We start from the raw sequence: 22,429 nt of genomic DNA on the forward strand, positions 1-22,429 counted from the left end.
GTAATTGTGCTGGCACTACTGGCTTTACTGACCTGACTGCTGACATTTGCTAAGTCAGTTAGATAAAGGATGATATCTCTTTTAAATATGTTACTATGAAGGGGCCATGGAAGATCAAAGTAGAGATGTCCTGTAGGTAATCAAAAGACAAAATTCATCAATCAGTTGATAAATTATTCAATCTCTTTTGGAAACACAGCTTTGAGAATTATAAACATGTGTACAACAATTGAAGTTATTGGAATGGATAAAATATTGAGGTTTATACAGAGGACTACACTTACTGATCTGGGATTTTTGCTGCACTAGTCTGTTTCTTTGGTAGTACTCATTGTCTCCAGCCAACAAATTAAACAGTTTGACGAAGCCAGAGTAAGATTTTTCCCATGTAATTCCTGTGAAAATAATGCAAAGAATCAATAACGAGAAAGGAGTGATTGAGGTAATGACCTTTTTAGAGAACATTGTGAAGATGGAACAGAGTTGTTAAGAGAACAGTAGAGGAGCCAAGGGATAGGGACGTCAATGAATTCACAGATAAATTATTTCAAGAGTTATTGAGTAAGAAAGAGAAACTTTTTGACGTTATGATGATATTGTGATCTGCAAAATGTAAACTAAGAACTGATACACTTAAGAGTGAAGACAAGGACCAGGCAGAATTAATTGTTCATGCTCCTGTGTTCCCACAGCAGTTTGTACTTAATTCTACTCAAAATATCATTACATTATATAGTAGTTGGTTTTATGAGCCTTTCTTTCTGACTCCAATGGGAGTCACTTCAGGGCAGGGAAAATTACTTAGTCCTATCTATTTCTGGGACATAGAAGAATTTCTGGTATATAGCAGATGCCCAACATGTGCTTGAATTGCCTGAATTGAATTAGCGAACTACCAACTCTTAAATGTAATGCTATGGTGTGAGTGTGGGTACAGGTATGCATGTGTGAACATGCTCCTGTTTTAATAGTGTGCTATTGAATATAGCTAAATTTATTTTCCATAAATGTGGACCAGTGTATTCACTCCTTGATGCAGTCATCATATGCTTTCTAGAGCTAGATGAAAAGCACTTCAGAACTTTGACCTTTTAACAGAAATTTCTGACAAACTTACATGTATTCTTCTCGACATAAATTTGGATAGGTGTTATATTAAATTTCTCCTTCTTTTATTAGTCACATGCATTTTCCAGATAGGCAATATTTTTTTAACTGTAAATTTTATACGTGATCCTCTGAGCCCATGCACTATTTTATTGAGAAAAAAATGAGTCTTATTCTTAGTTCTGATCTATTCATTGAGACAAAAGTATGTCTTATCCCTTGATTTTAACATATTCCATTATTAACAGTACACTTAAAATATTGCCAGAATGAGCTTATTATTTGTTATAATTTAATCATCACAAGAATAGTTGTGAATGTGGTAAGTTTTACTTTAAATATATGTTACAATCTATTACATCTATGGGAAATAATCTAAAAGAGTGAATACAAGGGCAAAGTAGAATAAAATTTCACTTCTCTACATTTCAGCTTTAATCAGTCAAGCTCTGCTATTTCTTTTTTTAACATTTTAATTTTATTGGAGTATAGTTGATTTACAATGTTGTGTTAATTTCAGGTGTACAGCAAAGTGATTCAGTTATACATATACATATATTCATTCTTTTTTAGATTCTTTTCTCATGTAGGTTATCACAGACTATTGGGTAGAAGCTCTGCTATTTCCAAAATATACATAGCTGGAAGGTATTTGAAAATTTTGTTCTGATATTTTCCTAAGTGTTAGGTTTCACTCGGCACTAAAAGCTTAGTAAAAACTATTTTTATAATTATCATCTTCAGATATAAATTAGTTGTCTTATATAACAAATAACAAATTAAGCATCTAAAAACTCGTTTTGGTTACGTTATTACATAATCTAAAGAGTAATTTTAGGATTTCATTTTTTTTCCAGGACACAAACCATGTGATTGAAAATGAAGAATTCAGTCAAATCAACTGTCTGTTGTCTCAAGGCCTATATGTAAATACAGGTAAATACATTACTTCATTGTTTGGGGCAATGAGTTTGTTATTTTGTGGATAGAAAGCTGATGTCTTAGGGTTAAATGATGATTGTTTATTACCATAAATTTTTAAAGAATAATTGGTAAGAATACTGTATTTGCATGTCCCTACATAGACCCTGTGTTAGAAAAAGATTCCTAGAATTATGGATTTCACCATGTCTCTTTTCTATTATTGAGTGACAGTTGTAACTAACTGTAAGTATCTAGATTTTATTTATGATGCTTATGTTGGGTGTTTATTCATGGATCAACAAATATATTTTTTGTCCTTATAGAATATATAGACAAACCTAATTTGAATTTTAAATAGACTATTTTTTCATATTAAATGCAGATTAGAAATCGAAAGTTGTCAGAGAAGTACTGAGGGGCATTATTGAGTAGTCTTGATTGTAGCAGGTAAATAGGAAAACTCAATACTTGTGTGTGTGTTTGTGTTTGTGTGTGTGTGTTGGGGGAATACGTGGTTTACTGGGGTGATGAAATTTGTGCTTCTTTCCAAAATTAAAAAATACAGTGTATATAGTCATAATCCATGGAATAATGCAAAGTGGATAACTTGGTCCCAGAACTGCACTGTTACATTAATTTGTTGAATGTGTATACATCTGGCAATGGGTAAAATTTCAGTATTGCCTGAACCTTAAATATGTGCCTTCTTCTTGTTCTCTTTGCTTTTATTAATAAGCTTCTTATGATACCCTCTCCCATATCAAAATGATCTATTGGAAAGTGAAAACTTTGGTTAATCCAGTAACTGTGTTAAGGTATTACTGAAGTAAATGACACATTTCCTTCCTTTTTATGGATTCCAACTTCCCTTTAACCACCCACCACATACACAAACACAGACCCTTTCAATCAGCACCTATGTCTGTCTGTCTGTATGTCTTTCTCCATCTCCTTTTGTTCTTTTTTTATATTTCTGTCTTCTCTCTCTCTTTTTCTCTCTCTCACTTACCAGTATCCATTTATCTCTGTTCGTAGTTTAGAAGACTAAAACTGATGGTATAATGAAAAAGAAAATTTGTGAGTCTCTAAACACAAGTAGAACTGCCACAGTAGTTCACTGGATAATGCATAATGCCAAGTAAGTGTCCCTCTCCCCAGTTCTGCGTACATGTGATGTTTCTCACTGTCTATCCCTGCAAATCAAGTATCACTGGGAGTATCTGCATGTATCTAGAGATGGCGTCCTTGTCGTGGACATTGCCTTTCTCTTGTTTGACACTGTCAATATTGAAGTTTCTTCAAGTATTGTCATGGTTCCTTAAGTGGAAAGAAAGAATGGGGTAACACTGCCATGGTTTGATTTGTGATTACTTATAGTATAACTTTTAGATTCTCAGAAGTTGAAAGACATTTTCCAAAGAGGCAGCAGAGACTCTAGCGAGAGAAGATGACTGGGTGACACTTCCATTGCATCAAAGACACTTTCTGGAATGAAGGAAATGCTCCTCGAACTGAGCAGCCTTCTTTATCTCCTCATCAGTTTACAATTTCAATTTGGATAAATCCAAGCCAAAGCATTTACATCTTTCTCATATCATACCTCGCCAGTTCTCATAGTACAGCTATAACATCATTTTTTGCCCTCAACTGACACTCTTTTTTCCTTGATTAATACCACATGCTAGCTTTGTAGGAAGGTAACAGAAAAAGAAAATTAACACACCCAAATATGTTCCCTTTTTCAAGATAAGCAAGTTTTAGCACTTAAATTCCTTCCTTCATTGTCTTACCATTTTTAAAAACCAAACAATCAAGGAAGGAGTAAATACTAAATGTTTTGAGATCTCAAAAAATATGAGGACAATATAATGGGTTTATTTTTACTACAAATAAAATAATCTTTATTTTAATACATATGCCCATCATGTTAAACAATGTTAAGCAAATATAATGTTTTTATGAAGGCTTAGCTCAAGCTGACATCTTATTTGCTGAACCCATGTCTGCGAATGGATTACAGCGTAGTAGACAAGTTGGCCTGGCAGAGAGAGGTAATGGAGTAGCCAAGATACTCTAAAGAAACCCTTGCTACTTCACAGTGTTTACACTTAAGTTTTTCATATGAAAATAATATAGTCATTGTAACTATATTATAAAACAAATGCTATTACTAGTGAATAGGAATTGAGTTCTTCTGAAAGCAAAGAAAACATTTATATGTTGTGCCCATATTCCAATAACAATATATTTGGATTCTGATAAATATGTCAATACTATTACTTCTCAAATATGATGTATAAAATTGGACTTAATATTAACAGTAAACTTTTGCATGGTTATTATTATATTTTATGAAATATAAGCTGCAGTAGATAATTAGTTTAAAATCATTCAACAACACAAATATTCATCTAAATATGACACATAATAGACCTCATTTAGCAAAGATTACAGTGCAGCTAGATCATTATTTCTGACATTCAGCAGTCAACCTCCAACATCATTGCTGAAGATCCTTTTCACAGTAGCTAAACGCTTGAAAATAACAATTGTGCTATCAGAGCATTCATGAATAACACATGAAGCTGGAATTTACATTTTTTATTAGTAAAACTGCCTGTTTTCTTCTAAAGAATGCTGTTTATTTGGGTAAATAATGCAAAGCCATGGCTTTTATATGATCCCTGTACAATTGGAAAGTTTCAGTAATTTACTCCTTAGACGGTGGATCTGAAATTTTAAAGGTCCAGCTTACCATCTGATAGCATCCTCCCTTCTCCAAAACTAATTGTTAAAAATGAAAAGAACAAAAGGAAGGTTCCTCCTGGTCGATGTATTATATAGATATATCTGACAACACAGACTGTACAAACAGCACATTGAGAAATGCCTGGTCTCTCTAGTCTAGCACTTTTCAACTTGGTCAATCACCAACCAGTACAAAGTATTCTTCCATGGCACCTGCTAGTTCTGTGTGCAGTTGAAGAAGTTCATGAATATTTATAAGTACAAATGATGAACAACAACCAAAAGCCACAATACTTCAACATTAACCTGAAATTTCACAATACTTTCTAGGGCATTTGCTTGTCTATTTACATTCTTTCAGAAACATTCACAGTGGCTTGCTTTAGTCTGCCAAAACCAAATGTCATTTCAAGGCTGTTTCCTGTTTAGTCTTTTTCTTTTTTGATGCTTTTTAATAAAAATTGATTTCCTACTCCAAAGACTACTCCCTAAGTAAAAATAATTAAACTATATTTAAACGGGGTCTTGTGCCTATATTATATATTTACAGGACTGAAAAAATCCATCTTTCTATAGCACAGTTGCCCTTAAGTTCTGAACTACCCATTGGTGCTTATCACACCTTTGCTTGGAAGTAGTTAATGGTGTCCCTCTACTGCAAGACAGGGTTTTCTTTCCCTAGTCTGTCACATAAAACTCTTCCACTTATTTCCAGACTGCTGGGGTTCAAATCCCAGTTCTCCCATTTAGTAGGTATATGACCTGTGCAAGTAACTTAACTGTTTTTACTTCTGCTTTATTATCCATATAGTGGAAATGAAAATCATATATAGATCATACGGCTGTTATTGGTTTTATATATATATAGTTACATAATTGTTCTATGTTATCTTTTAAGAATATCTACAGCTGGAATTTGTTCTTATACGAATTAAACACAAAGTATAATTATATATATATACATATATATATAGGGGAATACGAATACATATATGCATTTTAACTATGTAGTTGGGTTATTTTATCTTTTAGGAACATTGTGGTCTAAAATTTTCATCTCATTATGTTAATATTTTTCCCTGGTAACCAATATTACTGAATTTCAAAAAGATCTGAGGCTTTTTCAGTCTCCACCATCCCAAAAGGCAACCCCTTGTGGTAGCCTGATTTTATTTCTCTCTCTTAATTGTAAGTTATTCAAGGGCAAGATCAGTTCTCATTTATGTTTATACATTTTTCCCCAGAACAACAATCACACAAAATTTTTAAGTGGTCATTGAATGAATCTTACATGGAGCCCTGATTTGCTAGTATTGAAGAGCCCTTAGAATGTTCCATTGTCAAAATACATATGGCATGTAGAAAAGTAAACTTTCCACATGTAAATACATTATACATATCTTATTCTTCTGAGAAGTAGTGCAAAGTGCATTGGTATAGTACAAAACCCTAGGGATCTTCAGAAAACATTTCTTAATCACCAGTAAGACTTGTTTTTTAAAAGTTGGATAAAATATGTTAGTGGGTCATTCTTACCGGTTGGCACTTCTGAAGTTAAGAACATTATCTCTAAGAGTAAAGGATAACTGATTGCATCACTAAGTGAATAACTGAACACAATATTAAGTGAATTTTCACTGATTTAAATCACAGCAGTCACACTCAAGAGGGAAATAAATGACCTAAGAGCTTCTCATTATGCAAGATTATGCAAACTAAAAAGGGAAACCAGAGATTACTAACATTTGTGTGAACTCAACATTTTAACATTTTTGAGAATATACAAAAAATATAAAGTAAAAAAAGTCAGGCTAGAAAATTAATTTATCTACAATAATCTTGTGCAGATGGAAATTGCATAGATAGAAAATCAATAGCCACACTTGGTATAAACTTCAATGGATGGCAAATTAAAGTTCAAATGAACTGTTCCTGAACTTTTTAAATAAAATGTCAAATGAATTCTCAGTCTGTCTCTTTGGTCCTCAGCAACATTTTCAGTTTTCACAAAGGCAAACCTCTTATTAAACACATGGCCACTTTTATACGAAAAGAAAATATCATTTAAAACTATCTTCCATATTTGTGAAAACACATTGTGTCACCACAAATTAAGTTTTCCAGTTAAAATGACAACCTTTGATTAGTCAAAATCCCTATTATTAAAATTGGGCAGAAAGTTCAATATTCCATGTTGTCATTTTAACATTAATTATAGTCACATTTTCATGCAAGAGAAATAAACAAATGTTAAAGATATATTCACTTTCATTGTTTTCTCCTTTTAATTAAACATTCTCAACCCAATACACAGAGGAAAAAAACGGTTACATAATTAATTTTTTATTCTTTGGAGATCCCTGTGCATTTTAATTTACATGTTGATTATGTAGCCAGGAAAATCTCCCATGTTAAATTTGATTAAGCAAAGCAGAAAGTGCCTTAAAATGAATAGAGGGCTGAAATTGAAAATGCATTTTGTCTAATTGTGTTAATGAACTACCCTGATGAGACTTGTATAATACAAAAAGCTCCCTGACCTTTTGATTAACTGTAAAACTGGATACTTCTCTAATATCGCAGAGTTTTACTCCATTTTCACATGTTTTTAAACCAAACACTTAAACCACTTGAATACTTTAGAAAGTAATGGAATGGGTAAAAGAGGTAGGCATTCCTGCCTCTGCTGTGAAACTACTGTTCCTTATTCATTGCAAAGCATGTAATGTTGAAGCCACCAGTGCTTTTGAATTATTTCCTTTGTATCCCAGACTAAGATAGACATTGTTGGAGGGATCCATGAGAAAAGTAAGTTGTATAAACCATAACATTGTCTGTGAGGGCTATGACTTATGTACCCAAACAAAAGAATATCTGATGATAAATTGTAATAGTATAATCCAACATGAGTGGAATTTATGTGTCACAGTTTTCAAAAAGGACACGATGGCTGGGTGTAGGAATATTCCCCTCTCATGTGGGAAGTGTACTGTCTGTCCATGCAATGTATAACTTTCCCCTGATACTGAAATATCACATGTAATAATCTAGTACCTTGAAAGAATAGTGTAGCTATTCAGTAAATAGTTAAACTAATTTATTTGGGCCAAAGTCATTGTGGAAGTCTTCATTACTAGGTGGTTTCTCAAATGCGTGCATATTTGTTTGTGTGTCTGCGTGTGTTGAATGACATATATTTAAATAAATTGAGTCTTCCAGGCGGTTAGAGAAAATTTTGGCAAGAATTCAAGCCATGCTATTCCCATTACATTGGGAGGACTTTCCCTGACATAAATTACTGTATATGTAAGTATCTCTTACTTACATATACTAAAAATTTTAATTTTAGTTAAAATTATTTGTGTAATTTTCACTAAACAAAATAACCATGGACACCAGTAAGCTGACTTCTGTGAAATGAATGATAAAGTAATCATTGCTCCAAAGCCTCAGTGTTCAAAAGAGTAATAGTTAAAATATATTTATCCATACTATAAACTAATATTAAATTGTCATTAAAATGCAAAACATCAACAGAGGAGGGAAATATTTTGAGGTAATATTTGATGTAATTTTTATGCTGAGAAAAATACTATCCAAGTGTCATTACAAGTTTGGGAAACCAAAATATATTCATATATTTAACTACTAGAAAAGAAAGTCAAAAGTTACACCAGTAATCTTTGATTTATGGGATTGCAAAGTGATTTTTAAATCTTTTTCTGTACATTCTATATTTTCTGAAATTTCTACAATGTATCTTTATTTTATTACATTTATTTAAATATATATTTTAAAATCAATACATCTCCTTGATAAAATATTCATCAAATATACAGTGAATTTTTAACAAAAACTTTATATTTAGGTTAGTTCTATAAATTGATTTTATAAGTTTTAATAATCTATTATTTGGTCTATTTCCTATGTCTATAAATGTTGAGCAGTAATCATTAAGAGCTTTGTAAGCTGAGTATTACAATGTTGCTTCATTGCTTACAGTTCTTTGTTCTATCTACTTCCAATTCTAAGTATCTGTCAAGTATGCATTTACATACACATAACAAGTAGTTAGGACAGAAATTGAGTTTCTGTCTAAAAAGTATAATATTTACAAAACAGATCACCTGTGCATTCTGTTCAGTAACTGAAATTTCTCTTCCATACTGTTTGTGAAGATTTATTCAAAAGTTTTTTTTTTTTTAATTTAATAATATCTACATTGCTTTTACTAAGTAAATATTGTTACTGCAGAACCAATTACTATATGTTTGGGTAGATATTGTTTCTTATTGTTCTAATTTTACAATTCCTGTGCTACTCAAGTACATTTTTATTGTATGAATTAATTCTTTCATTCCTCAAATAGTTATTGAGCACCTACTATGTGACAAATGCTGTCTCAATTCCCTAATATTTTTAAATCAAACAATATTACAGTTTGCTTCATATTCAGACTATACAAATTCTTTTAATTCTGTTTTACCGAAAATGTTAATTGCCTCTTTATCATTATTAGAAGAAATTACGTGTTCTTGCTTCCCCACTTTTTTAATACCTTATAATTTATTCTCATTATATCTTGATACTTTAATCAGACAAAAATTTATAATACCATGACAGTAACTGTTTTGTTCATTGTTTTAATCATTACTGCTCACCTAACACAGAATCTGGTGTATTTTAGGTCCTCAACAAATACTTTTATAATGGGTAAATAGGAAAAAGCAATAATATGGCTATTATTTTTCCCTTTTTCGTCTTTCCATACCCTCAAAATTGGGGGTATAGAGACCTAGTATCTCATAAACTTTTTGGCCTTATAATCCAAAAATTATTGTTTCCAGCTAGAAACCAATTGAATTTGTTCCAGAAAGAGGCTAAAGCAGATATACATTTATTTTTTCAGTAACAGACTTTGATTTATTGTAAAAATAAATCTTTGCATTCAACCTTTGCATGGTTTTAACCTGAGTGAGGTAAATTTAGATCCAGATGTTAAAAAAAAAAAGAAAAAGAAAAAAGAAAAATATTATGATACTGGGAAATATCATCCTATTTAAAATTTTAGTTATTTCACTTGGTTCCATGTTTTACCTGAAAGATTTGTTTTTGTACCTATTAAATGACCTCTTTCCCTTGTCAATTAAACAAGATTTGAATTCCGTGGCATTGCCAGCAATATTCCCATGGAGAATGAAATACTTTCTTGGTGGACCCCTGGGAATCTTCTTGATGTGAAAGAAGTTCCAAAAGCCACAAAATTATGGAGATACATTGTATAAGGGCACTTCTATCAAGATGTTAAAATGGTCACAATGTAAAGATGTAAATCACTAATAGGAAATCTCAGCATTGTCTTCTACATATTTATCTATGAGACCCCGTATTCATAAGTGGTCAAAAACCACTTCCCACATTTGCATTACCCTATACTTGCCATACTTCTTACCCCCGTGTTGAACTGCATCCTTAATATCACATATTTTTCCTATCTTCAAACTTCCACTCTTTCATTCTGCAACAAAACATTGACTCCTCAGTGCTCCTTGAATATACTTCCTGAGAATGAAAATACCTTAATCCCTTCCATTCCTTCTCACCTCAAGCCAGAAACATTAAAGATACTGTGTAGTCAGTTTAACATGAGAATAAGATGTAAATGTTGAGATATGATGTAGTAGTAAAACCAACAGTCCCTAGTAATCAAATGACTGCTGAGGGCATTCAAAATAATCTAGCTAATATATAATTGGATTTCATTGATTTAGCTTTCACTGAATAGAAAGTGAGTCTGTGCATTTGTAGTTATTTTACTCATTTGACTTAGAATTCCATAACAATTCTCTTTGGAGTACATTTTTTTGATAGTTTCGACAAATTTAAGTTTCGCAATTTTTTTTTTTTTTTAAACCAGGAATAGAACCCATGCCCCATGCAGTGCTGCAGTGGAAGCATGGAGTCAACCTCTGGACCACCAGAGAAGTCCCCAAGATTCCCAGTTCTTAGGTCCGTCATCCCTTGATTTTTTCTCCTACTTACAGATTTAGCTAAGAATTCGTAGTATCAGTATTTGTACCAAGGTATCTACCTGTTCACCTGAATAATAGTAACACTAAATGGAAACAAAATTTAAGGGTCTTTGGAATGTGATGCCCTGAATAATACTACTGATGGACTTCCTCCAGCCCCACTCTTCCTTCTGCTTCCCCAACCAAGGTGAAAACCTAATACATTTTGTTTCTGTTATACAATTAATTTTATTACTTGCTTCTGTAAAAATAATTTACTTAGGATGAACTTTGAGAGAGAGAGAGAGATCAAGCAATGCAGTACCCAAGAAAGAAAGAAAAAGTGTTCACCATGAAGATACTAGCAGCAAACACTGTTTCTCTGAAACAGATTAAGGATGTTAAGCAGAGGCTAGATGCATTATTATCTTAATTTTGCAATTAGAACAATAAAATACTTTTCCCCAAAGCCAATAATCATTAAAACTGGGACTTGAATTCAGGGTTGTCTTACTTTAAACTCTGTGTATTTTCCAATATTTTATAACTTTCCATCAAACTAAGGAACACTTTAAAGATAACCACTTTTCAGCAGGCTGAAGAAGGCATGCAACTTCCAGAGCATCATTTTTAAAAGTGTCCTGTTAACAACGTGTTTGAGCATTTAACAGCCATCTGTTACTCATCAATTTTAATAAATTGGGGTTCTCTGTGCCTAGGTGTCTTTTAACTTGTAGGGAAATTGTATTCCTCAATGGTTCATTCCTAGCGAAAAGTTGATACCAATTAAACAAGTAACCACTGCCTGCCATACATTCTATGTGCCCCAAACCTTTATCTATCCAGGTGTGAAGAATCCATTACAACTAGACATTATTATACATAACTTGGTGTTTTATTTCTTAATGCTAACAGAAATGGCAATTTCCGTGAAATATAAAGGAATAAAATTTTATATAACATTCTAAATAGCATGTATATATTCATGATTTTCAGCATCACTCAACATCAGGGACAGGCATTGTACTCAAGATAGCAATCAGAGTAAAGGAAAGGATATGAGAATCAGAAAAAAATGCCAAAAAGATGACTAAAAGAAAACTTATTTGTTTTTGAGAAAAAGGAAAAACACTGAGTATAAAAGAACACATCTACATATTACACACAGGAAATTTTATGTGAGTAATATATGTTTGAAGCTGTTTACACAGGTAAAATTAAAGAGCTATTTGGGAAGGCAGACTCCATTTTATGCCAGGCATGCTAGTTCCTACCTCATAGACTTGTAAAATTAAAAGAGAGTGCATAGAAAGCACTTATCACACTGCCCGGCTCATATTAAGCAGTCAATAAATGCCAGCTCTTATAATTTTTTATTGTGATCATTATTCTGGAAGCCCAGGATGAACACACATTGGAGGTATATTCATTAATAAATTAATGAAAAAAATACAGAAATGTTTATATCCTCAAAATTTGTATTGAATATGCATGCATAGTTATCTAGACTATTCAGTTCAGAATGTTCACTGGGGGACTGGGGTTATTTGGTTTGGCTATCATACATTGAGATAATTAGTTGGATAATTGACAAATGTCTCTAATTCTTCTATACCAGCCAGAAGTCTGGAATAGATTTGTAATAGTTGAATCAGTGGCTATCCTTTCTATGATACTGGTAATTAAAAAAACAAAAAACAAAAAACAGGTATATATGGTTTCCTAAAAATCAATTAGAGACTTCATAATGTTTTTTATTAGAAAGGAAATAGAAATAGTGTAAATGTGATCATGCATTATAATTGTTAGTTCTATAGAATGGTATAATGAATGTCTCGGAATGGTTAAGAGTATATTGATTTTGTACATACATGGAGGTCAGAAGCTTCAAACTGTGTATATCCTGAAAATCCGAGGACATGGTGAAGAGGTGTCACTCTTTTGGTGATGATTTTTGAATGTATTGCTGATGAGAACAGCATGGCAGTATGGTCATTTTGATCACATAGTTATTTTTCTCAGTGAAAATTATACAATTGCCATTAAGGCTTATAAATTAGTCTTTCATGAAATTAATTTGGTTATATCAGTTTTTCAGGAACTAGTGATTTTTAATGAATTGGTGTTTGCTCTCCAGTAGCTGGGAAGCTGAGATATAGATTCAGAGTCAACTGCCTCATTATTGCCCATCCCCCACTACCCACTTGGAAAACCGTGGGAGACTAAGCCTCTTACTGCTGTCTATGTGTGGCTCCCTTCATGAAGGCTGTAGGCCTGCCAATCACAAAGAAAGTAGGACTGAGTGGGAGCATCCTAGGTCAGCAGCAGCTTTGGAATATTTTATTTTTGCAGTTATTATGGAGAGAACATGTTGGGCAATTGACCAGCTCCCTGCAGAAAAGATGGTGTTCACCCTATGAAGAAAACCACGGAGGCAAAAGAGCCTATAGCCAAGTAAATTGCCTGCAAAGTGGCTCCAGCCATTTGAGGCTGGAGCATAACATTCCTGGGGAATAGAACAGGAGCTTTTTGCCTCGTAAGTTACTTAAATGTTACAGGATCAGAAAACTGTTTTTTTTTTCTAAGCCAGTGTAGTTTTTAATGCATCTTGTACATTATTCATCCTTTTTTGTTCTTCCTATGTATTTCGTAAAATTCCTTTTGAAAAATGTAAGCTTGCCTCTGATGTGTTATGGGGAAAAAAAGAAAAATAACATTTTTTTCACAAAGAAACTCATATTCTGATATTTTTAAGGGAGAGTCATGTAACCCAGATGCTCAGAGAGTATCATGACAGAAGTATTGCATGTAAATGAACTTCAATAAGGTGTCACTTAAGGGGAGAGAGTTAGGAGTTAGTGACTATTATTAGTTCAGCTCTTTCCATCAATGAAGAAATTAGAGGAACTGACTTTGGTCTGATCAAAGGAGATTTGTGCAATTGCTAGATAGTCTGCCTCTCTACGAGAGTTTAACTACAGCAGTTTATGTGCTGTGTGTGTGTAACATGCACCTGTGCATCCATGTTTATATCAATAATTTTCAGAAATTGTGAGTATATCCCGGTATATGACAACTTGGGAATCAAAATACGGGGTTCAAATGCTAGTACTACTTCTCTGGGCTACAGTTTTCATCAGTAAAATGAGAATAATAACAGAATATAACTAACAAGTTAGGTAAGAATATTCAAGAATTTATTTCTTAAGATCTTATAAGAGGTTTTGGCATAAGTGAACAAGAGCTATTAGCTATTATTATTATTATTTCTTGTGAATCTATTTAGCTACCAAGGAGTTTTATTTAATTGTTAAATTTAAGCAAATTTTTTATTAATATAAACCTTAAAACTACCAGGATGTTATATAAATCCATATCCTAAAGGTGAACATTATTTTCATGTAAATATAGAATTATCAGTTTCAGTAAATGCAGAAAAGGAAATGCAAAGTAATCCTAAAATTGACGATAAGTATAAAACCAGGAAAACAAGAGGTGTGGGTGGCAGGGCGCGAGGAGAGACTGAAAGAGTTTTAAGGTATAAGATAAAAAACTTAGTGAAGAATTGTGGGGCCAAGAATTGAGAAGAAATACCAAAATTTTGAGCTTCACATTTGAAGTAACTTAATTCTCCTCCCTCTGCTAATCTAGAAGTAGAAGGAGAGATGGTAAGCAGAGTTGTTGCTATTCCTGCAGAGTTAGGAGAATAAAACTTTAAGCCTAATATCTGCCAAGGAGAAGGGAGGGCTGATTAACCCCCCTACACACAGTTTGGAAGAGGATTATAAAGGGATTACCACAGCAATAAGGGTGAACAAGCAAGCAATAGCCCAACAATCTTAGGGAAAGAAGCCCATCTTCAACTCATTTCAGTGGTTGAAAATGAACTGAGTTTTCTGGGGACATCTATCCCATCTAGAAGACCAAATTGTAAATTCTCCCTGAAGAATATAACATTATCTGAACCATCACATTATCCTTACATTATTCTTCAAACATAATTTCCAATCTCCAATAAAAAAAGAACCAGACACACAATAATACAAGACTCTGTTATTGAAAACCCAGGAACACAAATGACAACTGGAACAAATCCATAAGGATGTCAGAAATTGGAGTTATCAGAAACTGATTTTTAACAAACCATGCTTAATATTTTTTAAGGAAATAAAATGGATGTTTGAAATTTTCAACAGAAAAGTGGAATATTGAAAAAGTGGAAATTGTAGAACTAAGAACTTAATGACTGGGTTTCAAAACAGATTATAAACATCTGAAGAGAGAACCATTGAATTGAAACATAGGTAAGAAGAAAATATCTACAATGTAGCATGGAATGAAAAAAAAAAAACTACACAGAGAAACAAAAGAGAGAATAAGAAAACTAAAGAATAGAGTGAGAAGTTCTAGTATACTTACAATTGAAACTTTAGAATGAGAGGAGAGGAAGAATCAGGCAAAAGCAATATTTAAAGAGATAGTGAATATTCCAAAATTAACCTAGATATTAAGCTGCTTATTGAGGAAACACTATCAACCAGAATAAAACAAATACATAAGAAAACAACAGAAAACACAACTAGACATATAATATAAGACTGATTTTTTTAAAAACCCAAAAGAAAAAATATTTAAAACAGCCAGGTGAAAAAGACATTATTTTCAAATGAAAAAAAATTAAAGTAAAAACAGGTTCTTTCAATAGAAATGATGAAAACTAAGAGTTTTCACCTTCTAATAAAACTAATTGCCAGCATATAATTCTGTACATAAAGTATCCTTCGAAAATGAATGTTAAATAAATACATTTTAAAACAAATCAAGAGGGGACCTTCAAGATGGTAGAGGATTAAGACGTGGAGCTCACATTCCTCCTTACAAATACATCAAAAATACATCTACATGTGGAACAACTCCTACAGAACACCTACTGAATGCTGGCAGAAGACCTCAGACCTCCCAAAAGGCAAGAAACTCCTCACATACCTGGGTAGGGCAAAAGAAAAAGGAAAAAACAGAGACAAAAGAATAAGGACAGGACCTGTACCTCTGGGAGGGAGCTGTGAAGGAGAAAAAGTTTCCACACACTAGGAAGCCCCTTCACTCGCAAGGACAGGGAGTGGGCAAGGGGAAAGCTTTGGAGCCACAGAGGAGAGCACAGCAACAGCGGCACAGAGGGCAAAGCGGAGAGATTCCCACAGAGAAGATAGGTGTCGACCAGCACTCACTAGGCTGAGAGGCTTGTCTGCTCACCCACGAGTGTGGGTGGGGACTGGGAGCTGAGGCTTGGGCTTCGGAGGTGAGATCCCAGGGAGAGGACTGGGGTTGGCTGTGTGAACACAGCCTGAAGGGGGATATTGTGCCAGTTAGCCAGGAAGGAGTCTGGGAGAATGTCTGGAACTGCCTAAGAGGCAAGAGACCATTGTTTCACAGTGCGTGAGGAGAGGGGATTCCTTCCCCATCTGCCCACAGAAGGCAGAGCACTGGCTAAATGAGCTCCAGAGATGGGCTCAAGCCACGGTTACCAGTGTGGACACCAGAGATGGACATGAAACACTAAAGCTGATGCTGCAGCCACCACTAAGCCTTTGTGCAAGCATAGGTCACTGTCCACACCTCCCCTCCTGGGAGCCTGTGCAGCCCACCACTGCCAGGGTCCTGTGATCCAGGGACAACTTCCCCAGGAGAACACATGGCACACATCAGGCTGTTGCAACGTCACGCTGACCTCTGCCGCTGCATGCTCACCCCTCATTCCGTACCCCTCCCTCCCCCCCAGCCTGAGTGAGCCCCCCAATCAGCTGCCGCTTTAACCCCCTCCTGTCTGGGCGAAGAACAGATGCCAGAGGGCGACCTACATGCAGAGGTTGGACCAAATCCAAAGCTGAACCCAGGAGCTGTGTGAACAAAAAAGAGAAAGGGAAATTTCTCTGGGCAGCCTCAGGAGCAGTGGACTAAACCTCCACAATCAACTTGATGTACCCTGCATCTATGGGCTACCTGAATAGACAACAAATCAACCCAAAATTGAGGCAATGGACTTTGGGAGCAACGGTAGACTTAGGGTTTGCTTTCTGCATCTAATTTGTTTCTGATTTTATGTTTATCTTAGTTTAGTATTTAGACCTTATTATCATTGGTAAGTTTGTTTATTGACTTGGGTGCTCTCTTCCTTTAAAAAAAAAAAAAAAATATATATATATATATATATATATATATATATTTCCTCTTTATCTCTATTTGTGAGTGTGTATGTGTATGCTTCTTTGAGTGGTTTTGTCTGTATAGGTTTGCTTTTACCAACTGTCCTAGGGTTCTATCTGTCTGGTTTTTTTTTTGTTTTTTATTTTTTTCAGTATTGTTTTTAGTGCTTGTTATCATTGGATTTGTTTATTGCTTTGGTTGCTCTCTTCTTTTTTTTGTTTTAATTTTCTTTTTCTTTTAATATTTTTTTAATTACTTTTTTTTTTCTCTCTCTTTTTTTCTCTCCCTTTTCTTCTGAACTGTGTGGCTCACAGGGTCTTGGTGTTCCAGCCAGGTGTCAGGTCTGAGCCTCTGAGGTGAGAGAGCTGAGGTCAGGACATTAGTCCACCATAGACCTCCCAGCCCCACATAATATCAATCAGCAAGAGGTCTCCCAGAGATCTCCATCTCAATACTGAGACCCAGCTCCACTCAATGAGCAGCAAGCTCCAGTGCTGGACACCCCATGCCAAACATCTAACAAGACAGGAACACAACCCCACCCATTAGCAGAGAGGCAGCCTGAAATCATAAGTTCACAGACATGCCAAAGCACATCACTGTATGCTGTCCAGCCCACCAGAAGGACAAGATCCGGCCTCATCCACCAAAACACAGTCACCAGTCTCCTCCACCAGGAAGCCTACACAACCCACTGAACCAACCTTACCCACTGGGGGCAGACAGCAAAAACAATGGGAACAACGATCCTGCAGACTGTGAAAAGGAGACCCCAAACACAGTAAGTTAAGCAAAATGAGAAGACAGAGAAACACACAGCAGATGAAGGAGCAAGGTAAAAACCCACCAGACAAAACAAATGAAGAGGAAATAGGCAGTCTACTGAAAAAGAATTCAGAGTAATGAGAGTAAAGATATCCAAAATCTTGGAAATAGAATGGAGAAAATAAAAGAAACGTTTAACAAGGACCTAGAAGAACTAAAGAGTAAACATACAATGATGAACAACAGAATAAATGATGTTAAAAATTCTCTAGAAGGAATCAATAGCAGAATAACTGAAGCAGAAGAATGAATAGGTGACCTGGAAGATAAAATAGTGGAAATAACTACCACAAAGCAGAATAAAGAAAAAAGAATGAAAAGAATTGAGGACAATATCAGATACCTCTGGGACAATATTAAGTGTACAATTATTTGAATTATAGGGGTCCCAGAAGAAGAAGAGAAAAAGAAAGGGACTAGAAAATATTTGAAGAGATCATAGTTGAAAACTTCCTGAATAAAGGAAAAGAAATAATCAAGTACAGGAATTGTAGAGACTTCCATACAGGATGAATCCAAGGGGAAACACACCAAGACACACATTAATCAAACTATCAAAATTTAAATACAAAGAAAAAATTTTAAAAACAACAAGCAAAAAGCAACAAATAACATACAAGGGAGTCCCCATAAGGTTAAAAGCTGATTTCTCAGCAGAAACTCTGAAAGCCGGAAGGGAGTGGCAGGACATATTTAAAGTGATGAGAAGGAATAACCTACAACCAAGATTACTCTACCCAGCAAGGATCTCATTCAGATTTGACGGAGAAATTAAAACCTTTACAGAGAAGCAAAAGCTAAGAGATTTGGCACCACAAAACCAGCTTTACAACAAATGCTAAAGGAACTTCTCTAGGCAGGAAACAAAAGAGAAGGAAAAAGCTACAATAAAAAACCCAAAATAATTAAGAAAATGGTAATAGCTACATACATATCAATAATTACCTTAAATGTAAATGGATTAAATGTTCCAAACAAAAAACATAGACTGGCTGAATGGATACAAAAACAAGACCCATATATATGTTGTCTACAAGAGACCCACTTCAGACCGAGGGACACAGACAGATTGAAAGTGAAGGGATGGAAAAAGATATTCCATTCAAATGTAAATCAAAAAAAGCTAGAGTAGCAGTTTTCATATCACACAAAATAGAGTTTTAAATAAAAACTATTACAAGAGACAAGGAAGGACACTACATAATGATCAAGGGATCAATCCAAGAAGAAGATATAACAATTGTAAATATTTATGCACCCAACATAGGAGCACCTCAATACATAAGGCAAATGCTAACAGCCATAAAAGGGGAAATGGACCGTAACACAATCATAGTAGGGGACTTTAACACCCCACTTTCACCAATGGACAGATCATCCAAAATGAAAATAAATAAGGAAAAAAGCTTTAAATGATACATTAAACAAGATGGACTTAATTGATATTTATAAGACATTCCATCTAAAAACAGTAGATTACACTTTCTTCTCAAGTGTTCAGGGAACACTCTCCAAGATAGATCATATCTTGGGTCACCAATCAAGCCTTGGTAAATTTAAGAAAATTGAAATCATATCAAGTATCTTTTCCGACCACAAGGCTATGAGACTAGATATCAATTACAGGAAAAAAAATGTAAAAAAAAACCAAACACATGGAGGCTAAACAATACACTAATAAATAATCAAGAGCTCAGTTAAGAAATCAAAGAGGAAACCAAAAAATACTTAGAAACAAATGACAATGAAAACACGACTACCCAAAACCTACAGGATGCAGCAAAAGCAGTTCTAAGAGGGAAGTTTATAGCAATACAATCCTACCTCAAGAAACAAGAAACATCTCAAATAAACAACCTAACTTTACACCTAAAGCAATTAGAGGTAGAAGGAAAAAAACAAAAAACAAAAACAAAGTTATCAGAAGGAAAGAAATCATAAAGATAAGATCAGATCAGAAATAAATGAAAAAGAAATGAAAAAAAAGATAGCAAAGATCAATAAAACTAAAAGCTGGTCCTTTGAGAAGATAAACAAAATTGATAAACCATTAGACAGGCTCATCAAGAAAAAAAGGGAGAAGACTCAAATCAATAGAATAAGAAATGAAAAAGGAGAAGTAAAACCTGACATTGCAGAAATACAAAGGATCATGAGACATTACTACAAGGCAACTCTCTGCCAATATAATGCACAACCTGGAAGAAAGACAAATTCTTAGAAAAGCACAACCTTCCAAGATTGAACCAGGAAGAAACAGAAAATATAAACAGACCAATCACAAGCACTGAAAGTGAAATTGTGATTAAAAATCTTCCAATAAACAAAAGTCCAGGACCACATGACTTCACAGGCGAATTCTATCAAACATCTAGAGAAGAGCTAACACCTATCATTCTCAAACTCTTCCAAAATATAGCAAAGGGAAGAACACTCCCAAACTCATTTGACGAGGCCACCATCACCCTGATACCAAAAACAGACAATGATGTCACAAAAAAAGAAAACTTCAGGCCAATATCACTGATGAACATAGATGTAAAATTCCTCAACAAAAAACTAGCAAACAGAATCCAACAGCACATTAAAAGGATCATACACCCTGATCAAGTGGGGTTTATCCCAGCAATGCAAGGATTCTTCAATATATGCAAATCAATCGATGTGATAAATCATATTAACAAATTGAAGGAAAAAAACCATATGATCAACTCAATAGATACAGAAAAAGCTTTCAACAAAATTCAACACCCATTTATGATAAACAACCCTCCAGAAAGTAGGCATAGAGGGAACTTATATCAACATAATAAAGGCCATATATGACAAGCACATAGCCCACATCATTCTCAACGGTGAAATACTGAAACCATTTTCACTAAGATCAGGAACAAGACGAGGTTGCCCATTCTCACCACTATTATTCAACATAGTTTTGGAAGTTTTGGCCACAGCAATCAGAGAAGAAAAAGAAATAAAAAAATCCAAATTGGAAAAGAAGATGTAAAATTGTCACTGTTTGCAGATGATATGATACTGCACATAGAGAATCCTAAAGATGCTACCAGAAAACTACTAAGACTTATCAATGAATTTGGTAAAGTAGCAGGATACAAAATTAATGCACAGAAATCTCTTGCAACCTATACACTAACAATGAAAAATCTGAAAGAGAAATTAAGGAAACACTCGCATTTACCACTGCAACAAAAAGAATAAAATATCTAGGAATAAACCTACCTAAGGAGACAAAAGACCTGTATCCGGATGCAGAAAACTATAAGACACTGATGAAAGAAATTAAAGATGTTACAAACAGTTGGAGAGATATACCATGTTTTTGGATTGGAAGAATCAACATTGTGAAAATGAGTATACTACCAAAGGCAATCTACAGATTCAATGCAATCTTTATGAAATTACCAATGACATTTTTCACAGAACCAGAACAAAAAATTTCACAATTTGTATGGAAACACAAAAGACCCCGAATAGCCAAAGCAATCTTGAGAAAGAAAAATGGAGCTGGGGGAATCAGGCTCCCTGACTTCAGACTGTACTACCAAGCTTCAGTAATCAAGACAGTATGGTACTGGTGCAAAAACAGAAATATAGATCAATGGAACAGGATACAAAGCTCAGAGATAAACCCACATATATATGGTCACATTATCTTTGATAAAGGAGGCAAGAATATATAATCGAGAAAAGACAGCCTCTTCAGTAAGTGGTTCTGTGAAAACTAGACAGCTTGGGAAAACTGGACCACTACATTAAAAGAATGAAATTAAAACACTTCCTAACACCATACACAAAAATAAACTCAAAATGGATTAAAGACCTAAATGTAACATAGGACATTATAAAACTCTTAGAGGAAAACATAGGCAGAACACTCTATGACATAAATCACAGCAAGATCCTTTTTGACCCACCTCCTTAAGAAACGGAAGTAAAAACAAAAATAAACAAATGGGACCTAATGAAACTTAAAAGCTTTTGCACAGCAAAGGAAACCATAAACAAGATGAAAAGACAACCCTCAGAATGGGAGAAAATATTTGCTAATGAAGTAACTGACAAAGGATTAATCTCCAAATTATACAAGCAGCTCATGCAGCTCAATATCAAAAAAACAAACAACCCAATCCAAAAATGGGCAGAAGACCTAAATAGACATTTCTCCAAAAAAGATATACAGATTGCCAACAAACACATGAAAGGATGCTCAACATCACTAATCATTAGAGAAATGCAAATCAAAACTACAATGAGGTATCACCTCACACTGGTCAGAGTAGCCATCATCAAAACATCTACAAACAATAAATGCTGGAGAGGGTGTGGAGAAAAGGGAACCCTCTTGTACTGTTGGTAGAATGTAAATTGATACAGCTACTATGGAGAACATTATGGAGGTTCCTTAAAATCTAAATATGGGACTACCATATGACCCAGCAATCCCACTACTGGGCATAAACCCTAAGAAAACCGTAATTCAAAACAAGTCATGTACCAAAATGTTCATTGTATCACTATTTGCAATAACCAGGACATGGAAGCAACCTTAATGTCCAATGACAGATGAATGGATAAAGAAGATGTGGCAC

This window comes from Balaenoptera musculus, chromosome 5 (genome assembly GCF_009873245.2).
Source record: "Balaenoptera musculus isolate JJ_BM4_2016_0621 chromosome 5, mBalMus1.pri.v3, whole genome shotgun sequence".
Taxonomy (NCBI): Eukaryota; Metazoa; Chordata; class Mammalia; order Artiodactyla; family Balaenopteridae; genus Balaenoptera; species Balaenoptera musculus.